This window comes from Rutidosis leptorrhynchoides, chromosome 3, assembly GCF_046630445.1.
Source record: "Rutidosis leptorrhynchoides isolate AG116_Rl617_1_P2 chromosome 3, CSIRO_AGI_Rlap_v1, whole genome shotgun sequence".
Classification (NCBI taxonomy): Eukaryota; Viridiplantae; Streptophyta; class Magnoliopsida; order Asterales; family Asteraceae; genus Rutidosis; species Rutidosis leptorrhynchoides.
In genome coordinates this window covers 458,760,061-458,775,179 of record NC_092335.1, presented here as the reverse complement: position 1 = coordinate 458,775,179, position 15,119 = coordinate 458,760,061, and the positions used below count along the sequence as shown (strand labels likewise).

The 15,119-nt window shown below is 32.6% G+C and overlaps 2 long non-coding RNA genes across 2 annotated transcripts; both read right to left on the bottom strand.

The window, feature by feature from the left end:
* Positions 1-517: 517 nt before the first annotated feature.
* Positions 518-3,125, bottom strand: LOC139898014 (uncharacterized). Its single transcript, XR_011776858.1, has 3 exons — positions 2,425-3,125; positions 1,130-1,187; positions 518-690 (listed from the first exon to the last, which is right to left on the bottom strand). It is a non-coding gene; the product is annotated as an uncharacterized lncRNA (long non-coding RNA).
* Positions 3,126-7,044: 3,919 nt separating this feature from the next.
* Positions 7,045-9,789, bottom strand: LOC139898013 (uncharacterized). The gene is made up of 3 exons (XR_011776857.1): positions 9,148-9,789; positions 7,855-7,912; positions 7,045-7,415 (listed from the first exon to the last, which is right to left on the bottom strand). It is a non-coding gene; the product is annotated as an uncharacterized lncRNA (long non-coding RNA).
* Positions 9,790-15,119: the final 5,330 nt, after the last annotated feature.

Sequence of the window (15,119 nt, the reverse complement as noted above, 5' to 3'; positions counted from 1 at the left end):
TAAATACGTAATTGTAGATTTCTATTAGTATATAACAATAGTAAATACTTCTAGAAGCTGCGTATAATACACGTATAAATACCGTATAAATACGAGTAGAATTCTTGAGAAAAATGAACGAAAATACGAATATAGCTATCCCTTATCTGTATTTGTATATTATTAAGTGTATTCAATATTTTTAAGAATGTATTTATATTCATAATACATTGTATGTAAATACATTTTAACATAAGTTAATTACATCGTTTAAAAAGTAACATATATATTGTTCGAAAACTCTTTAAATTAGTAGTATGAAAATGTATATATAATACCTTGTTAATATACTTAATAAGATATTTAATTATCATATTTTCAAGTTATATATATATATATATATATATATATATATATATATATATATATATATATATATATATATATATATATATATATATATATATATATATATATATATGTCATACCCCTAAATAGGGCCGGGGAAATATGACTTCACAATATCACAACACCAGTATGTATAAACGAGAACGACTCTATATGAGACGTTTTTAATATAAACCAATGTATTAAAGCAGCGGAAAGTATTAAGTCATTACAATAAATGTTTTAATGCAATAATGTGAACGTATAAATGCGGACTCCAAAAGCAGCAAAGTCCAAGTAGCAAATAACTCTAGCAATCTTCACCTGAGACAAAACATGCTTAAAGTGTCAACCAAAAATGATTGAGTGATCAACATAGGTTTATAATAGTGTTTAGACCACAAGATTTAATTATCAAAAGTAGTACTGAAGTTATGATATCGAAACTAAACAAAGTTACCCCAGGACACCTTGAACTGTCGGCGTCGTTTAATCATTATTATGTAACAAAAGACCAACGGTCAAATGGTTAGAGACGTCGCTCTCAATAGGCCTACTCACAATAACTAAGTTTGCGTTTATACGTAGCAATTAACGATATAATGGCAGGGATTTAGCATGAATCAAAGCATGTCAGCACAGTTAAATAGTTTTCAGGTACTTGTGTCTAAGCGTAAAACAGTTTGAAAGCAAGCATGTGTCTCACCCCAAAAGTTCAAAATAAGTAATAGAAACAGTTAAAAAGTGGGGCTATGAAGTTCACCTTATGAGCACAGTAACAGTGTGATAGCAAATAGCAGCGGGGGTCCAAAGTTGTCAACCTATCATCATTAGGTTTAAGTTAGTCGGATCATCATTTTTTTTTAGTTATTCGTTTGTGATATATAGTTCCACGTTATATATTATGCGCTTGTATAATAGGTGTTGTGTGTGTTTTTAATATAGGAATATTAAGTATGTGCTTATCGTCATTGCTACGTATCATATGTTCTTATGTATTCTGTGTGTGTGTATAGAAATACATCACAAGTATTAGGTTTAATAAAATCATAAAACCTTTACTTAAAGTCTGGATATGTATTAAACGAATTATTATTTGAAGGCCAAATTTATAATGCATTCTATGGAAATATTCTTTTTATCTTTATACACATCAGGAGTTGAAACAGTATATATTATTTGTATATTTGAAATTGCAAAACTAATCATATCCTAAGGACTAAAAGCGTAAATTATAACATCATCAACCTCACTTAACTTAAAGAACGATTTTTTTTTACATGTTTTAACTCTCATTCAATTTGTCAGTTATATTAAGAGATCATACCATCATATGATTATTATATATGTCATCATATTTGTAGTTCATCAAGATTTCATAATCTAAATCATTGGTAAGTTACGTACCTAACAACACAAATATCTATCGATTGATAACGACATTGAAAAAAAAATCTTAACGGTCGGTTTCGTTTTGTATTGAATCATGAAGTTTAATTTCTTTTCATTTTATAAATTCTTAAATCATAAAATTATATTTTGATTAAAGACATCTACGCATAAATGATCATTAGTAAAACCTTTTAGTTCCAATTCAATACAAACTAATTATCCGTCTTATATTTTTCGAATACGGTTCTGAACAATAGATGACTCACGAAACTAAGTAGTTGGTAAATATTCAATTTTGGTGATTTACATTCAAAAAGGTACCCAGTTTGTACTAAAACTACCGATGTAATTTATCGTTCTTGAATGGTTTTCATGTTTTTGTATTGTAACAACTGCAGCTTTTATTTGTTATTAATTGAGAGTAATTGTATGTAACCAATTATTTTCAAAGATACAATAGTAGTATAAATCTTGTACTTAGATTCGTTAATAAAGCCAATATCAGTTTAGATCTTTACCTTATGTTAATAAGTTCAAATTACAACAACATTAACAGTTTACTTTGAGTCATTAATACTATATAAAGCTTTCATTCATGTTCATAATATTATAAACAACTATAATATATTAGTATTAAATTTAAGATGCTTAAGTTGTATTTTATACCCTTGACGAAAAAAAAAGATGATCGAGAGTTGTTGGAAGTGGAACAAGACAGCAACATCAGGTCGGAAATCTGCAGCAGCAAGTAGTCGGCCAAAGTCATCTTTGTGGTGTGGGACTCGTCGAACATCAGCAAAATCAAAGGGTTTCGGTTTCGTGCTCGAGTAACAAGAACCCAAGTGGTTCGGTTTTGGGGTTGTCGATCAAATAGCAGGTGTAGCAGCAGTTGATGTTGGGTTTGGACTTCAACAGCAATCACTACAATAGGAGCTGCCGTAGTAAGTAAACGGTATCAGTTTGTGATGGTTTTGAGTGGTGGTTTAGGCAGTTGGGGGTGGTCTTCGACGACAAGAGTAGCAAGCAAAGTGGCGAGAAAGTGGTGATGATGATTGCTTGTTTCTTAGCAGCAACCAAAGAAAAGAAAATATATTGCGATGGTTGTTCTCGGCTACAAGGGTGGTAATTTTGTGAGTTACTCCGCATGACTTTTAAGAGAGCATTTGTTGTGGTGAATGAATCGATTGAATTAAGTGAATGGTGGGGCTAAAGACCCTTTTTATAGATTAAGAGTCATGGTTAGTGTAGGACTCTAATTCATATTAGATTAGTTTAAGGGTTAGTCTAGAGGTAGAGTTTTATTAAGGTTAGGAGTCCACCAACTTGGGCTAAAATTGACTTAGTCTTGGGATAAAATTATAGTTAGCTTAGGATTACTCTAGCTTGTGATTTTAATCAAATTATTCCATGTGTAACATATATAGCCGATTAGTTTGCTATATATATATATATATATATATATATATACATATATATATAATTTTTTTTTTTTTTTTTTTTTATAATACACTCTAGTCCCCAAACTTGTTTAATTATTATTATTATTATTTTTTTAAATTGTACAATTTAGTTCTTGTACATTTTAATTGTATTTATTTATTTGCTTTGATGATGATGATCCAAGGTTATTGATAGTTGGTAAATAAATTACCCAAGTCTCGTTGGTTTCACAGAACTTAGTCTTGATTTTCTAACCGGATATGTTTCAAGTTTGCTTTGAACAACGTATGATTCATTCCTAAGTTTTATGTTTTGGTAGCTTCTGAACAGAAATCATGACGGAAAAAGTCAGGTTGTTATAGTATCCCCCCATTAAGGAAAACTTCGTCCCGAAGTTTTAGGTAGACTTCCCGAATGCATCAACATTTGAGAAGAGAGAGATGGGGATATTTTTGTTTCATTTGGCCTTCAAGTTCCCAGTTATACTCGGGGCCTTTGCGTGAATTCCAACGGATAGAAATATTGTTTTGTTTAAAGCGTTTAAATCTTACGATCCATAATTTCTACAGGTTCTTCTATGAAGTATAATTTATTATCAATGCGGAGGTTATCCAAAGGAATAATATGAGTGTCATCTGACTAGGTTTTCGCGAAAGGGATGATGATGCTATACAAGCATTTCAGTAAATCGGATACATGAAATGTGTCATGAGCATTACTAAGCTCATTTGAAACCTTGAGCATTTTATGCCACAACACTAGGGTAGACAAACTGAGAGGAGTTCGTGGAGATCACAGTCATGAAATTTGATGCATGGCTCGTGTTTGTAATGGATAGTATTAACTGTTATTTTCGAAAGGTCACCATAGACATGATGTCTCTGATTTTCAAAAGATGTCTAATGTGAATAGACGAAACGAAATGTCAACTGAGGAGTCACTAATCAGGCTTTTATGCAATACAAGCCATAATTACTAAAATGCCCCCATGATGGTCTGAGTGATTAATGAAAGATATCGTTCAGTATATTATAATACATGCGAACTCATCATTGGAAAGAGTTTTTGAAAGCACATTGTAGAATGTAACTTTATGAGCATGATTTCAGTTATATGTCGAATCAGAGGTCGAAACTTGACTAGGATAACATCTAGTTGCAACCTACGAAGGAAGAAATGTTTAGAGCAACACATAAGTGTCATATACGTTTAAGGTAACTCCTCTAGAGAGGATAGCGAGGATCATAGACTTTTAAAATAATCTACATTACATTACCAAAAGAAACCCGCATGAAAGGTGTGATCTCTTAATGATAGAGACGCCCTCGCACAGACGGGTGAGTCGATCTAGGATTCATCCTTACTCATAAGTTAGGTGTGGATGAGAGGACGTGAATCAATGGATATAAAGAATACTTTACACCAGGTGAGAAAATATTCGAAAGATGATTTCTCGTGCCACAAAATATAGAATTGATGTTTACGAGGGTGCTGTGGTTTAGCCGTGAAATATCGGAAGTATAAACTTCTCAACAAGCTTAGTGAAATCTCTATCTGTGATACCCACTGTAATTACCGTTAGGGTAGAAACCCACTCAGTGTATTTCCTATAACTAGGGTGACCACTGAGCATACTTCAGACATTGATTTTACAGCCCGTATTTATGCCACGACCGATCCTAAAAGGAATAGTTTAGGAACACAAAGAGGTATGTTGTGTTCTTCCACGGAGGATGAGAAGATCTGTGATCCAATCATAGTATAGAGTAATACTAAAAATTCTTAGAAAATACGTCGTAGAAATTTTGAAAAAGTTTAAGTCGTTTAATGTTACAATAATAATGGAACGAAGTTCCTAGTAAAACATGTACCATTTTAAGTAAAACAATTTGAGCTAGTTAAACCACTCATAAAAGAAATGATTTAAAAGGAAAGAAGGTTTTAATATGTACTTAACAAGAATAGGTAAAGGTAAATATATATGATTTATAAAATTTGCACGAGTGACAGTAAATAAATTCATTTATAAAGTTTCGAGAGGATCACACAGAAAAAATAGTGTGTGTAAAATTTTGATAAACAGAATATTCATATTTCGGAGGTTACGAGTTGGAGATGGGTCGAGAAAATCTAGTGAAGGACTTTGAAAATTTCAGATGACATTTGAGCTACAAATGTTACCGATGAATTTAACTATGGTTGATGACTATTATCAGGGCATAGGTTTCTCAGACCTAAAACGTTCATGTGTGAAGCTGTTGCTGACAAGTGAGGTATGAATGGTAGAGCATGAGAATGTGAATTTAATCCACTGTTGACTTTGAAATGTCAAGAGGTCAGACTAGTATTGGAGTTGGAAGGCTGGGAGTAAGTGCCCTTATTAAATACTCGTGGATTGCTTAAATCCGTCATTCACAAAGATTTCATAATAAGAATGAATAATCTGATGTTCTCATAGACATGTATGAAGACAAGCTAATGGAGTGACTTTCGACCATGGGATGATCATTGAAAAATCAATTTATCAGGTTCTCGCTAAATCTGTGGTAAATGCCGGGCTTGTATGAATTTCCCAAATGAGTAAGGGCGATGTTAAGACATGGTATCTCAAGCCTATTGTTAGAACCATTACTATATGATCAACTAACATGCTTTTAACACCGATGCAAATTCGTAGGATTTTCTAGGAAAACGATTAATGATTCAAAGGTGATGGCTTATTGTTTAGGTACAACCAATTACGCGATATTTGACCTTAAGTAACATAATGATAATAATATCAATGCTACACTTGATCTTATTGAGTGTGTGAAGGATTACATGAATTCCAATGTAGTGATCGAAACATATTTAAGCTGGCTCGAGAGGAGAAGTTCTTTTAATTTTTATGGAAATTTTTAGATGTGTTTAGGATGAGTTTAGCTCATGCCACAGCCCACAGGAAAATGGAGGAATTTCAAATGGTGTACCTTAGATTTTGAATTGATAGTTAATGAATGTACGAGTGCGAAAATTTCTCCTTGGCTATGGTAATCTAAAAGATACTCGGAGGAAAGTTCTATTCAAGATATTATGCCTGTGAGATATTTACCATATCGACATAGAGAATGTAACAGTGAATATGGTGTTTATAAGATTAACATTTAAGAATGGGCTCGTGAAATCTATATGAAAGTTTAGAACGTAATATTAGAGTGAACCCGGATACAACAAGTGATGATTAAACGTCAAGAATATGACGTTAAGAAAAATGAATGTAAAGTTTCAAGGTTCCTTGGTTCACAACCTTTGTGGCGTGGGAGAGATTGTCAATCTACTCATAAGTATGAGAACGAGTTCGACGAATAAGAAGATGATTATCTTTCACCCGTTATGTAATAACATTGAGATTTTTGAATGAATCGCACGAAAATTTTCTTTGATTCACTTTCTATACCTCATGTCATGATATTGGAATTTCTATATGAATTACCGTAATGTAATCACGTTGATCAGGCGTCATTACATTTCACTAATTCATACTTCCATTCCAATCTCACTCCATAGGGTCAGGATATGTGATCAAATTTCGATAGTTGACGTTGGAATGTTGCGTCATGAGTGACATCCCTCGGTTTCACCAACCGAGGTGGTCTTATAAAAGAACTCGCGTGAGTCAAAGAATAGTTTGAACCATTTTGGCGGAGTCAGGTCATAAGGATATGTATGGATATGATAACAATCACATACTAACTGATCCTTTAGAGTCGAGATCAGGCAATATGATAGGGTTTTGGCTTGACATCCTTAGGAAAGGATACATAATGTCAGAAGAGGTAAAAGCATGAAGTAATATGGATTGGCAGTATAAAGATTAAGGGAAAGCACTTAAAACTAAGGCAGGAAATGTTATAGTCCTAAAGATTGCTAAGGCACCTAACTAACACATAAGGCACACATAAAATGCAATCCTAGTTCTTTATAACAACCTGGCTCTGATACCACTCTGTCATACCCCCAAATAGGGCCGGGGAAATATGACTTCACAATATCACAACACCAGTATGTATAAACGAGAACGACTCTATATGAGACGTTTTTAATATAAACCAATGTATTAAAGCAGCGGAAAGTATTAAGTCATTACAATAAATGTTTTAATGCAATAATGTGAACGTATAAATGCGGACTCCAAAAGCAGCAAAGTCCAAGTAGCAAATAACTCTAGCAATCTTCACCTGAGACAAAACATGCTTAAAGTGTCAACCAAAAATGATTGAGTGATCAACATAGGTTTATAATAGTGTTTAGACCACAAGATTTAATTATCAAAAGTAGTACTGAAGTTATGATATCGAAACTAAACAAAATTACCCCAGGACACCTTGAACTGTCGGTGTCGTTTAATCATTATTATGTAACCAAAGACCAACGGTCAAATGGTTAGAGACGTCGCTCTCAATAGGCCTACTCACAATAACTAAGTTTGCGTTTATACGTAACAATTAACGATATCATGGCAGGGATTTAGCATGAATCAAAGCATGTCAGCACAGTTAAATAGTTTTCAGATACTTGTGTCTAAGCGTAAAACAGTTTGAAAGCAAGCATGTGTCTCACCCCAAAAGTTCAAAATAAGTAATAGAAACAGTTAAAAAGTGGGGCTATGAAGTTCACCTTATGAGCACAGTAACAGTGTGATAGCAAATAGCAGCGGAGGTCCAAAGTTGTCAACCTATCATCATTAGGTTTAAGTTAGTCGGATCATCATTTTTTTTTTAGTTATTCGTTTGTGATATATAGTTCCACGTTATATATTATATGCTTGTATAATAGGTGTTGTGTGTGTTTTTAATATAGGAATATTAAGTATGTGCTTATCGTCATTGCTACGTATCATATGTTCTTATGTATTCTTTGTGTGTATAGAAATACATCACAAGTATTAGGTTTAATAAAATCATAAAACCTTTACTTAAAGTCAGGATATGTATTAAACGAATTATTATTTGAAGGCCAAATTTATAATGCATTCTATGGAAATATTCTTTTTATCTTTATACACATCAGGAGTTGAAACAGTACATATTATTTGTATATTTGAAATTGCAAAACTAATCATATCCTAAGGACTAAAAGCGTAAATTATAACATCATCAACCTCACTTAACTTAAAGAACGATTTTTTTTACATGTTTTAACTCTCATTCAATTTGTCAGTTATATTAAGAGATCATACCATCATATGATTATTATATATGTCATCATATTTGTAGTTCATCAAGATTTCATAATCTAAATCATTGGTAAGTTACGTACCTAACAACACAAATATCTATCGATTGATAACGACATTGAAAAAAAAATCTTAACGGTCGGTTTCGTTTTGTATTGAATCATGAAGTTTAATTTCTTTTCATTTTATAAATTCTTAAATCATAAAATTATATTTTGATTAAAGACATCTACGCATAAATGATCATTAGTAAAACCTTTTAGTTCCAATTCAATACAAACTAATTATCCGTCTTATATTTTTCGAATACGGTTCTGAACAATAGATGACTCACGAAACTAAGTAGTTGGTAAATATTCAATTTTGGTGATTTACATTCAAAAAGGTACCCAGTTTGTACTAAAACTACCGATGTAATTTATCGTTCTTGAATGGTTTTCATGTTTTTGTATTGTAACAACTGCAGCTTTTATTTGTTATTAATTGAGAGTAATTGTATGTAACCAATTATTTTCAAAGATACAATAGTAGTATAAATCTTGTACTTAGATTCGTTAATAAAGCCAATATCAGTTTAGATCTTTACTTTATGTTAATAAGTTCAAATTACAACAACATTAACAGTTTACTTTGAGTCATTAATACTATATAAAGCTTTCATTCATGTTCATAATATTATAAACAACTATAATATATTAGTATTAAATTTAAGATGCTTAAGTTGTATTTTATACCCTTGACGAAAAAAAAAGATGATCGAGAGTTGTTGGAAGTGGAACAAGACAGCAACATCAGGTCGGAAATCTGCAGCAGCAAGTAGTCGGCCAAAGTCATCTTTGTGGTGTGGGACTCGTCGAACATCAGCAAAATCAAAGGGTTTCGGTTTCGTGCTCGAGTAACAAGAACCCAAGTGGTTCGGTTTTGGGGTTGTCGATCAAATAGCAGGTGTAGCAGCAGTTGATGTTGGGTTTGGACTTCAACAGCAATCACTACAATAGGAGCTGCCGTAGTAAGTAAACGGTATCAGTTTTTGAGTGGTGGTTTAGGCAGTTGGGGGTGGTCTTCGACGACAAGAGTAGCAAGCAAAGTGGCGAGAAAGTGGTGATGATGATTGCTTGTTTCTTAGCAGCAACCAAAGAAAAGAAAATATATTGCGATGGTTGTTCTCGGCTACAAGGGTGGTAATTTTGTGAGTTACTCCGCATGACTTTTAAGAGAGCATTTGTTGTGGTGAATGAATCGATTGAATTAAGTGAATGGTGGGGCTAAAGACCCTTTTTATAGATTAAGAGTCATGGTTAGTGTAGGACTCTAATTCATATTAGATTAGTTTAAGGGTTAGTCTAGAGGTAGAGTTTTATTAAGGTTAGGAGTCCACCAACTTGGGCTAAAATTGACTTAGTCTTGAGATAAAATTATAGTTAGCTTAGGATTACTCTAGCTTGTGATTTTAATCAAATTATTCCATGTGTAACATATATAGCCAATTAGTTTGCTATATATATATATATATATATATATATATATATATATATATATATATAATTTTTTAATTTATTTTTTATTTTTTTTATTTTTTTTTATAATACACTCTAGTCCCCAAACTTGTTTAATTATTATTATTATTATTTTTTTTAAATTGTACAATTTAGTTCTTGTACATTTTAATTGTATTTATTTATTTGCTTTGATGATGATGATCCAAGGTTATTGATAGTTGGTAAATAAATTACCCAAGTCTCGTTGGTTTCACAGAACTTAGTCTCGATTTTCTAACCGGATATGTTTCAAGTTTGCTTTGAACAACGTATGATTCATTCCTAAGTTTTATGTTTTGGTAGCATCTGAACAGAAATCATGACGGAAAAAGTCAGGTTGTTAGAATATACATATATATAATTAATACAAGTTATGACGTTCGTGAATCGTAGGAATAAAAGGGTAACCAAAAGCTTGTGTAAAACTCTTTTCGGAGGTTCAAGACTTATTAAAATTCATTGCTAATCAAGTCGGAATTATTAAATCATGTAGATAGTATAATCAAGTAGTCAGAAAAATCCGGGTCGTCACAGCTTACCCTCTCGTTGTTTACATTTTTATAGATTCGTGTGGAAGAGGTGGCAAGGGTAAGTACGGGAATTAGAGGACTAACGCGTGTTGCTTTAGAAGACTTTGCTTTTGGATTAGACTTAGGATTGGGTAGTGCAATCCCAATCGTCATGCTCGGTCTTTTGTTGTATTTAAATGAAGTGAGTCGAAATTGTCACGTTCTTGTATTTATGGGTCGTTGGAGTCCCAGGGGTCGTAACATACTTTTTTGTCGATTAAAACCCGGTTATTTAATGTTTGAAAAGTGTTGGAATTGGTGTGGGGTTAATGAAACTTGGTTTGGGGGAATGGGTATGATATTGTTTTAAAATGGCTGACCCTGTTTTCCAGTTATAAAGCGCGCCGTAGTTAGGATTGCGCGCCGCGCAGATGTTAAACTGGTAGTCAGGTCTGTTACAAATGCTGCCTTGGAATTCTGTATTAAACCGCACCGCGCAGAAATAAGCGCGCCGCGTATATTGGCGTGGCATACTGGACCATTTTTTATAAAAAAAATATAGGCGTGTTTTCTCGTAAGAGTTTTTGGGTCGTTACAATTTAATAGGTAGTTGGACCAGTTAACTCCTTCATTTATAGCAAATTTAAAGTTTGGTGGCGACGATTGAAGCTCTAAAACCCTAATTGCATTTGAAAATGGTTAATCCTTTGTATCACAGGAGGATGGAGGATTTGGATTATGATTTATCTCTGATATACGGTATTAATTTTACATTCATCACTTATTATACATTATCTAGAAAGTAGACAGAAAGAGAAATATGTACAATTGGATGATTTGGATAATGACGAATTTGAAAGTGATTATGAAAATGAGGATAACATTGAAGGCCATAAGAGAAGAAGAATTAGGGAGTTACAGAAAGAAGAAATTGAAAGAAGGTTGTGGAGAAAACTTACTTTTATGTAGGTCAAGACTTTGATAGTACAGAAGAGGAGTTGAAGAATGCCATTAAAGTCCATGCCATTGAAACTAGAAGGAATATTATCTTTTTAAAAAATGATAAAAGAAGGGTAAGGGCTGCATGTGAAGGTCTTGTTATTGATAAAGTGGGATCTAATGTGGGTCAAAGTTCAAATAGTGAACACATGGGAACCAATGAGGTACAAGTGGGGGTTGGTCAAATATTCAATAAAGAAAAGACAAAAAAAAGTTAAAGGTAAGAAACCAACTACTGAAAAAGAGGTATTGAAAGAGAAAAGGAAAAAAAGAAAGTACAATATTCAATGTGGTTGGCTTCTACATGCCTCACCAGATATCAAAACAAAAAGATGGACCATAAAAACATTAGATGATAAACATAAATGCCAATTTACTAGAATTATTGAGCATTGCACCTCTGATTATCTTGCAAGTAAATTGGTTAGCCAACTACCTTCTAACCTGTCATACCCCGTCCTAATCCATCTGGACGAAGTCACCAACTTCTGGTCCCATTGCGATGATCGACTCCAAATAATGTCTTTAAAATGAGCAAATGCACAGCTGAAGGTTTTTTTCATACCTGAGAATAAACATGCTTTTAAGTGTCAACCAAAAGGTTGGTGAGTTCATAAGTTTATCATAAAACAATAAAATTCAACATTTTGATAGACCACAAGATTTAAATGCTGCATGGTACAAATGGGCCCGAATTCTATACCCACCTGTAATGTACATGCGATATCTTTTAAATACAGTACACCTTTCTCGTGTATGAAATCATCTTTCATAAATCTTAGTAACCGTACACATATCTAGTGCACAAAAATAACATACACATAACCTGTGTATAAAATCATTCTCTCGATACATAACATTCACTTTTCATTTCTTTCATAGCTTGGCTTGGTAACCGACCTTAACATATAATGCGCATAATAATATCCCCAAAACAGAACATCTCGTCTGTATAATAATCATATAAACTTCGAAGTACTAAACATCATGCCCACTAGCCCTTCTGTCTAGTGAACATTCTGGGTGGGGGTGTTAAACCCGGTAGCTACCTTTAGGATTCGCGTCAATTAGGCGTGCACTAATTCTCAAAATTAGTGATGTTCCCTAATTCTTAGGTTACCAAGCAATAATAATCAGGGGAAAAATATTCATATCAATTGCGGCAATTATCACGTCCACATAATTCAATGGTGGCAATTTTCACGTTCACATAATTCATTCGAGGAATGTTTTGCTTGTGTCTATCTCGTCAAATATTTATAAAAGCATTTCATGTATTCGCAGTTCAAAATGTATTTCAAAAGCATTTAATAAAGCAGTTGTAAAAGTAGCGCATGTATTCTCAGTCCCAAAAATGTAAAGAGTAAAAGGGAATCAAATGAACTCACCATACTGTATTTTGTAGTAAAAATACATGTAATCGTAATCGAATAAATTTATATGTATTATATCTTAAATTATATGTCTTATATATTTGATTTGTATAAATATTTAAAATGATTAGTATTTATATTTTTTTATATATATCTATGTGATTAGTATTATATTAAAAATCAATAATAGCTTATATGTAGTTATTTAATATATAATTATATGTATTTGTAATAAATATATTCTTATATAGAAAATATTTATTTATTATAATAATATTCTTAATATGGAAGTAATAATAATAATGATAATAATAATAATAGTAATAATAATAATATTGAATATAATAATAATAATAATAAATTTAGTAAAAAAAAATGATAATATTAATAATAATACTAATTTTTATAATAAAAGACACTTTTCATAATAATCTTAATAATAATGTTAGTTTTAGTAAAAATGACCTTTTTAATAAAAATAATAATTTTTTTAATGTTGTTAATAAAAATAATAATAATAATAATAATAATAATAATAATAATAATAATAATAATAATAATAAAATTAGAAAACTACCTCACAAAGAATTCAAAAAAAAAAATATTGCTGCTTACGCCCAGGCTCGAGCTTAAACCCCCGACCTCTTGTTCACCTTACACACCCTTAAACCACTCGTCCGTTCCATCTAATCTTATATAATCTCAGACGCAAATTTATTTACACCGTTATTGATTCTTTGTCCAGTTAGCCATCAGCCCAATCATCAAATTCGGCCCAACTTCTCAACTCTCGGCCCATCATAAAATAACACCCCAGCCCAATTGAAAAAATACAAAAAAAAAAAAAAAAAAAACAGCCCAACAAACTAGCGTACGGCCCAAAATGAAAACAATTACTCGATGGCCAAAGTAATAAAAAAAATACTCCGTAACATTTGGGGTCTTCATTACCCACTTGTCCACTATGTTCTTTATGGTTGGCCACCATAATATTAATTTATGTTTATTTGTACTTCTTTGCTCGAACAGAAAAGGAGAAGAAAAACTATGTATATAATTGTAGCGGTTTTTGTTGGTTTATGTTGTGGGTCGACAGGAGAGTGGGAAAACAGAAACGAGATAGCAACTGTGGAGTTATAGGGTTCGACAACAACTTCATAATCATTTAATCCTCTCAGCTCGTCCTTCTGTACATCATCATCATTGTTATTTCCCTTCGTTCACAGTTTACAGTGATTGTTAAGTGGGTTTAATCTCGGGTTCACGAAAAAATAAAACAAGAAAGAATGAATGGTGGTGGTTCGTGATTGAAGGGAGTTGATAGGTAACCGTAGTTCAAAAAGAAATAGAAACGAAAATAAACAGAACCGTAATAGTAAGGGAATTATCATCATCGTTGTGTCCTCCTCCACTTTACTGTTCATCATCATTGTCATGTTTTGTGGGTTTTTGTAGTCTAGTTGCAGTCCCAACAAGAACATAGCGGTAGGAACGAGTAACATATATAAGTGATATTTGTTGGTGGTTGAAACAGCGAATGAAAAAAAAAATTGTGCAGGCGCGATGGTGACTGTTTGGGATGAAGAAGGTGGTTCACGGTGGTTGGGTGGTGGTCACGAAGTGAACAAGAAATAGAACACAGGGAAGCGATTAGCAGTTGCATCAAATTAGAAACAGGAGTGATGGTTTGAGTGGCAATTGTGCAGTAAGGAAGAAAAAAATATATAAATGGAGAGTTGTGATGGTAGAGTCGTGGTGGTACTTGGTGGTAATCGAAAAGAAAACGGAAATGGTTGCAATAGCATTTAACAAGGGTTGCAGTTGGTGGTTCTAATTATCATAAGAAGAAAAAAAAATAAACGATAGTAATGGTTAGAGTTTGATCATCGTCGTTGATAGGTAAAGAAGGAAGGTGGTGGTGATCTTTGCTTACGGTGGTGGTTTTAACGAAGAAGAAGGTGGCGATTGAATGGGTTAAAGGTAGAGGTTAATAGTTGTAGTGGTGATCGAGTTAGTCATGAAGGGTGTACAAGTGATGTGGGTTTATATCTTCCTAAGAGATATGTAAATATATGCAGATAGAGATAGATATCTTATTTATATAGTAATTTTAATATATAATAATATATTCATTTTCATATTAGAAAAGAAGAAAAATAGTAATATATTAATAATTTAGGATTCTTAGCAGCCTCTTGTTTTGTACGTAGTTACCGACAGTTTTCACATACTGATATATCGCTTTCCGTTGTTAATCAGTGACAGATAAAAGTACCCAGAAAAATCC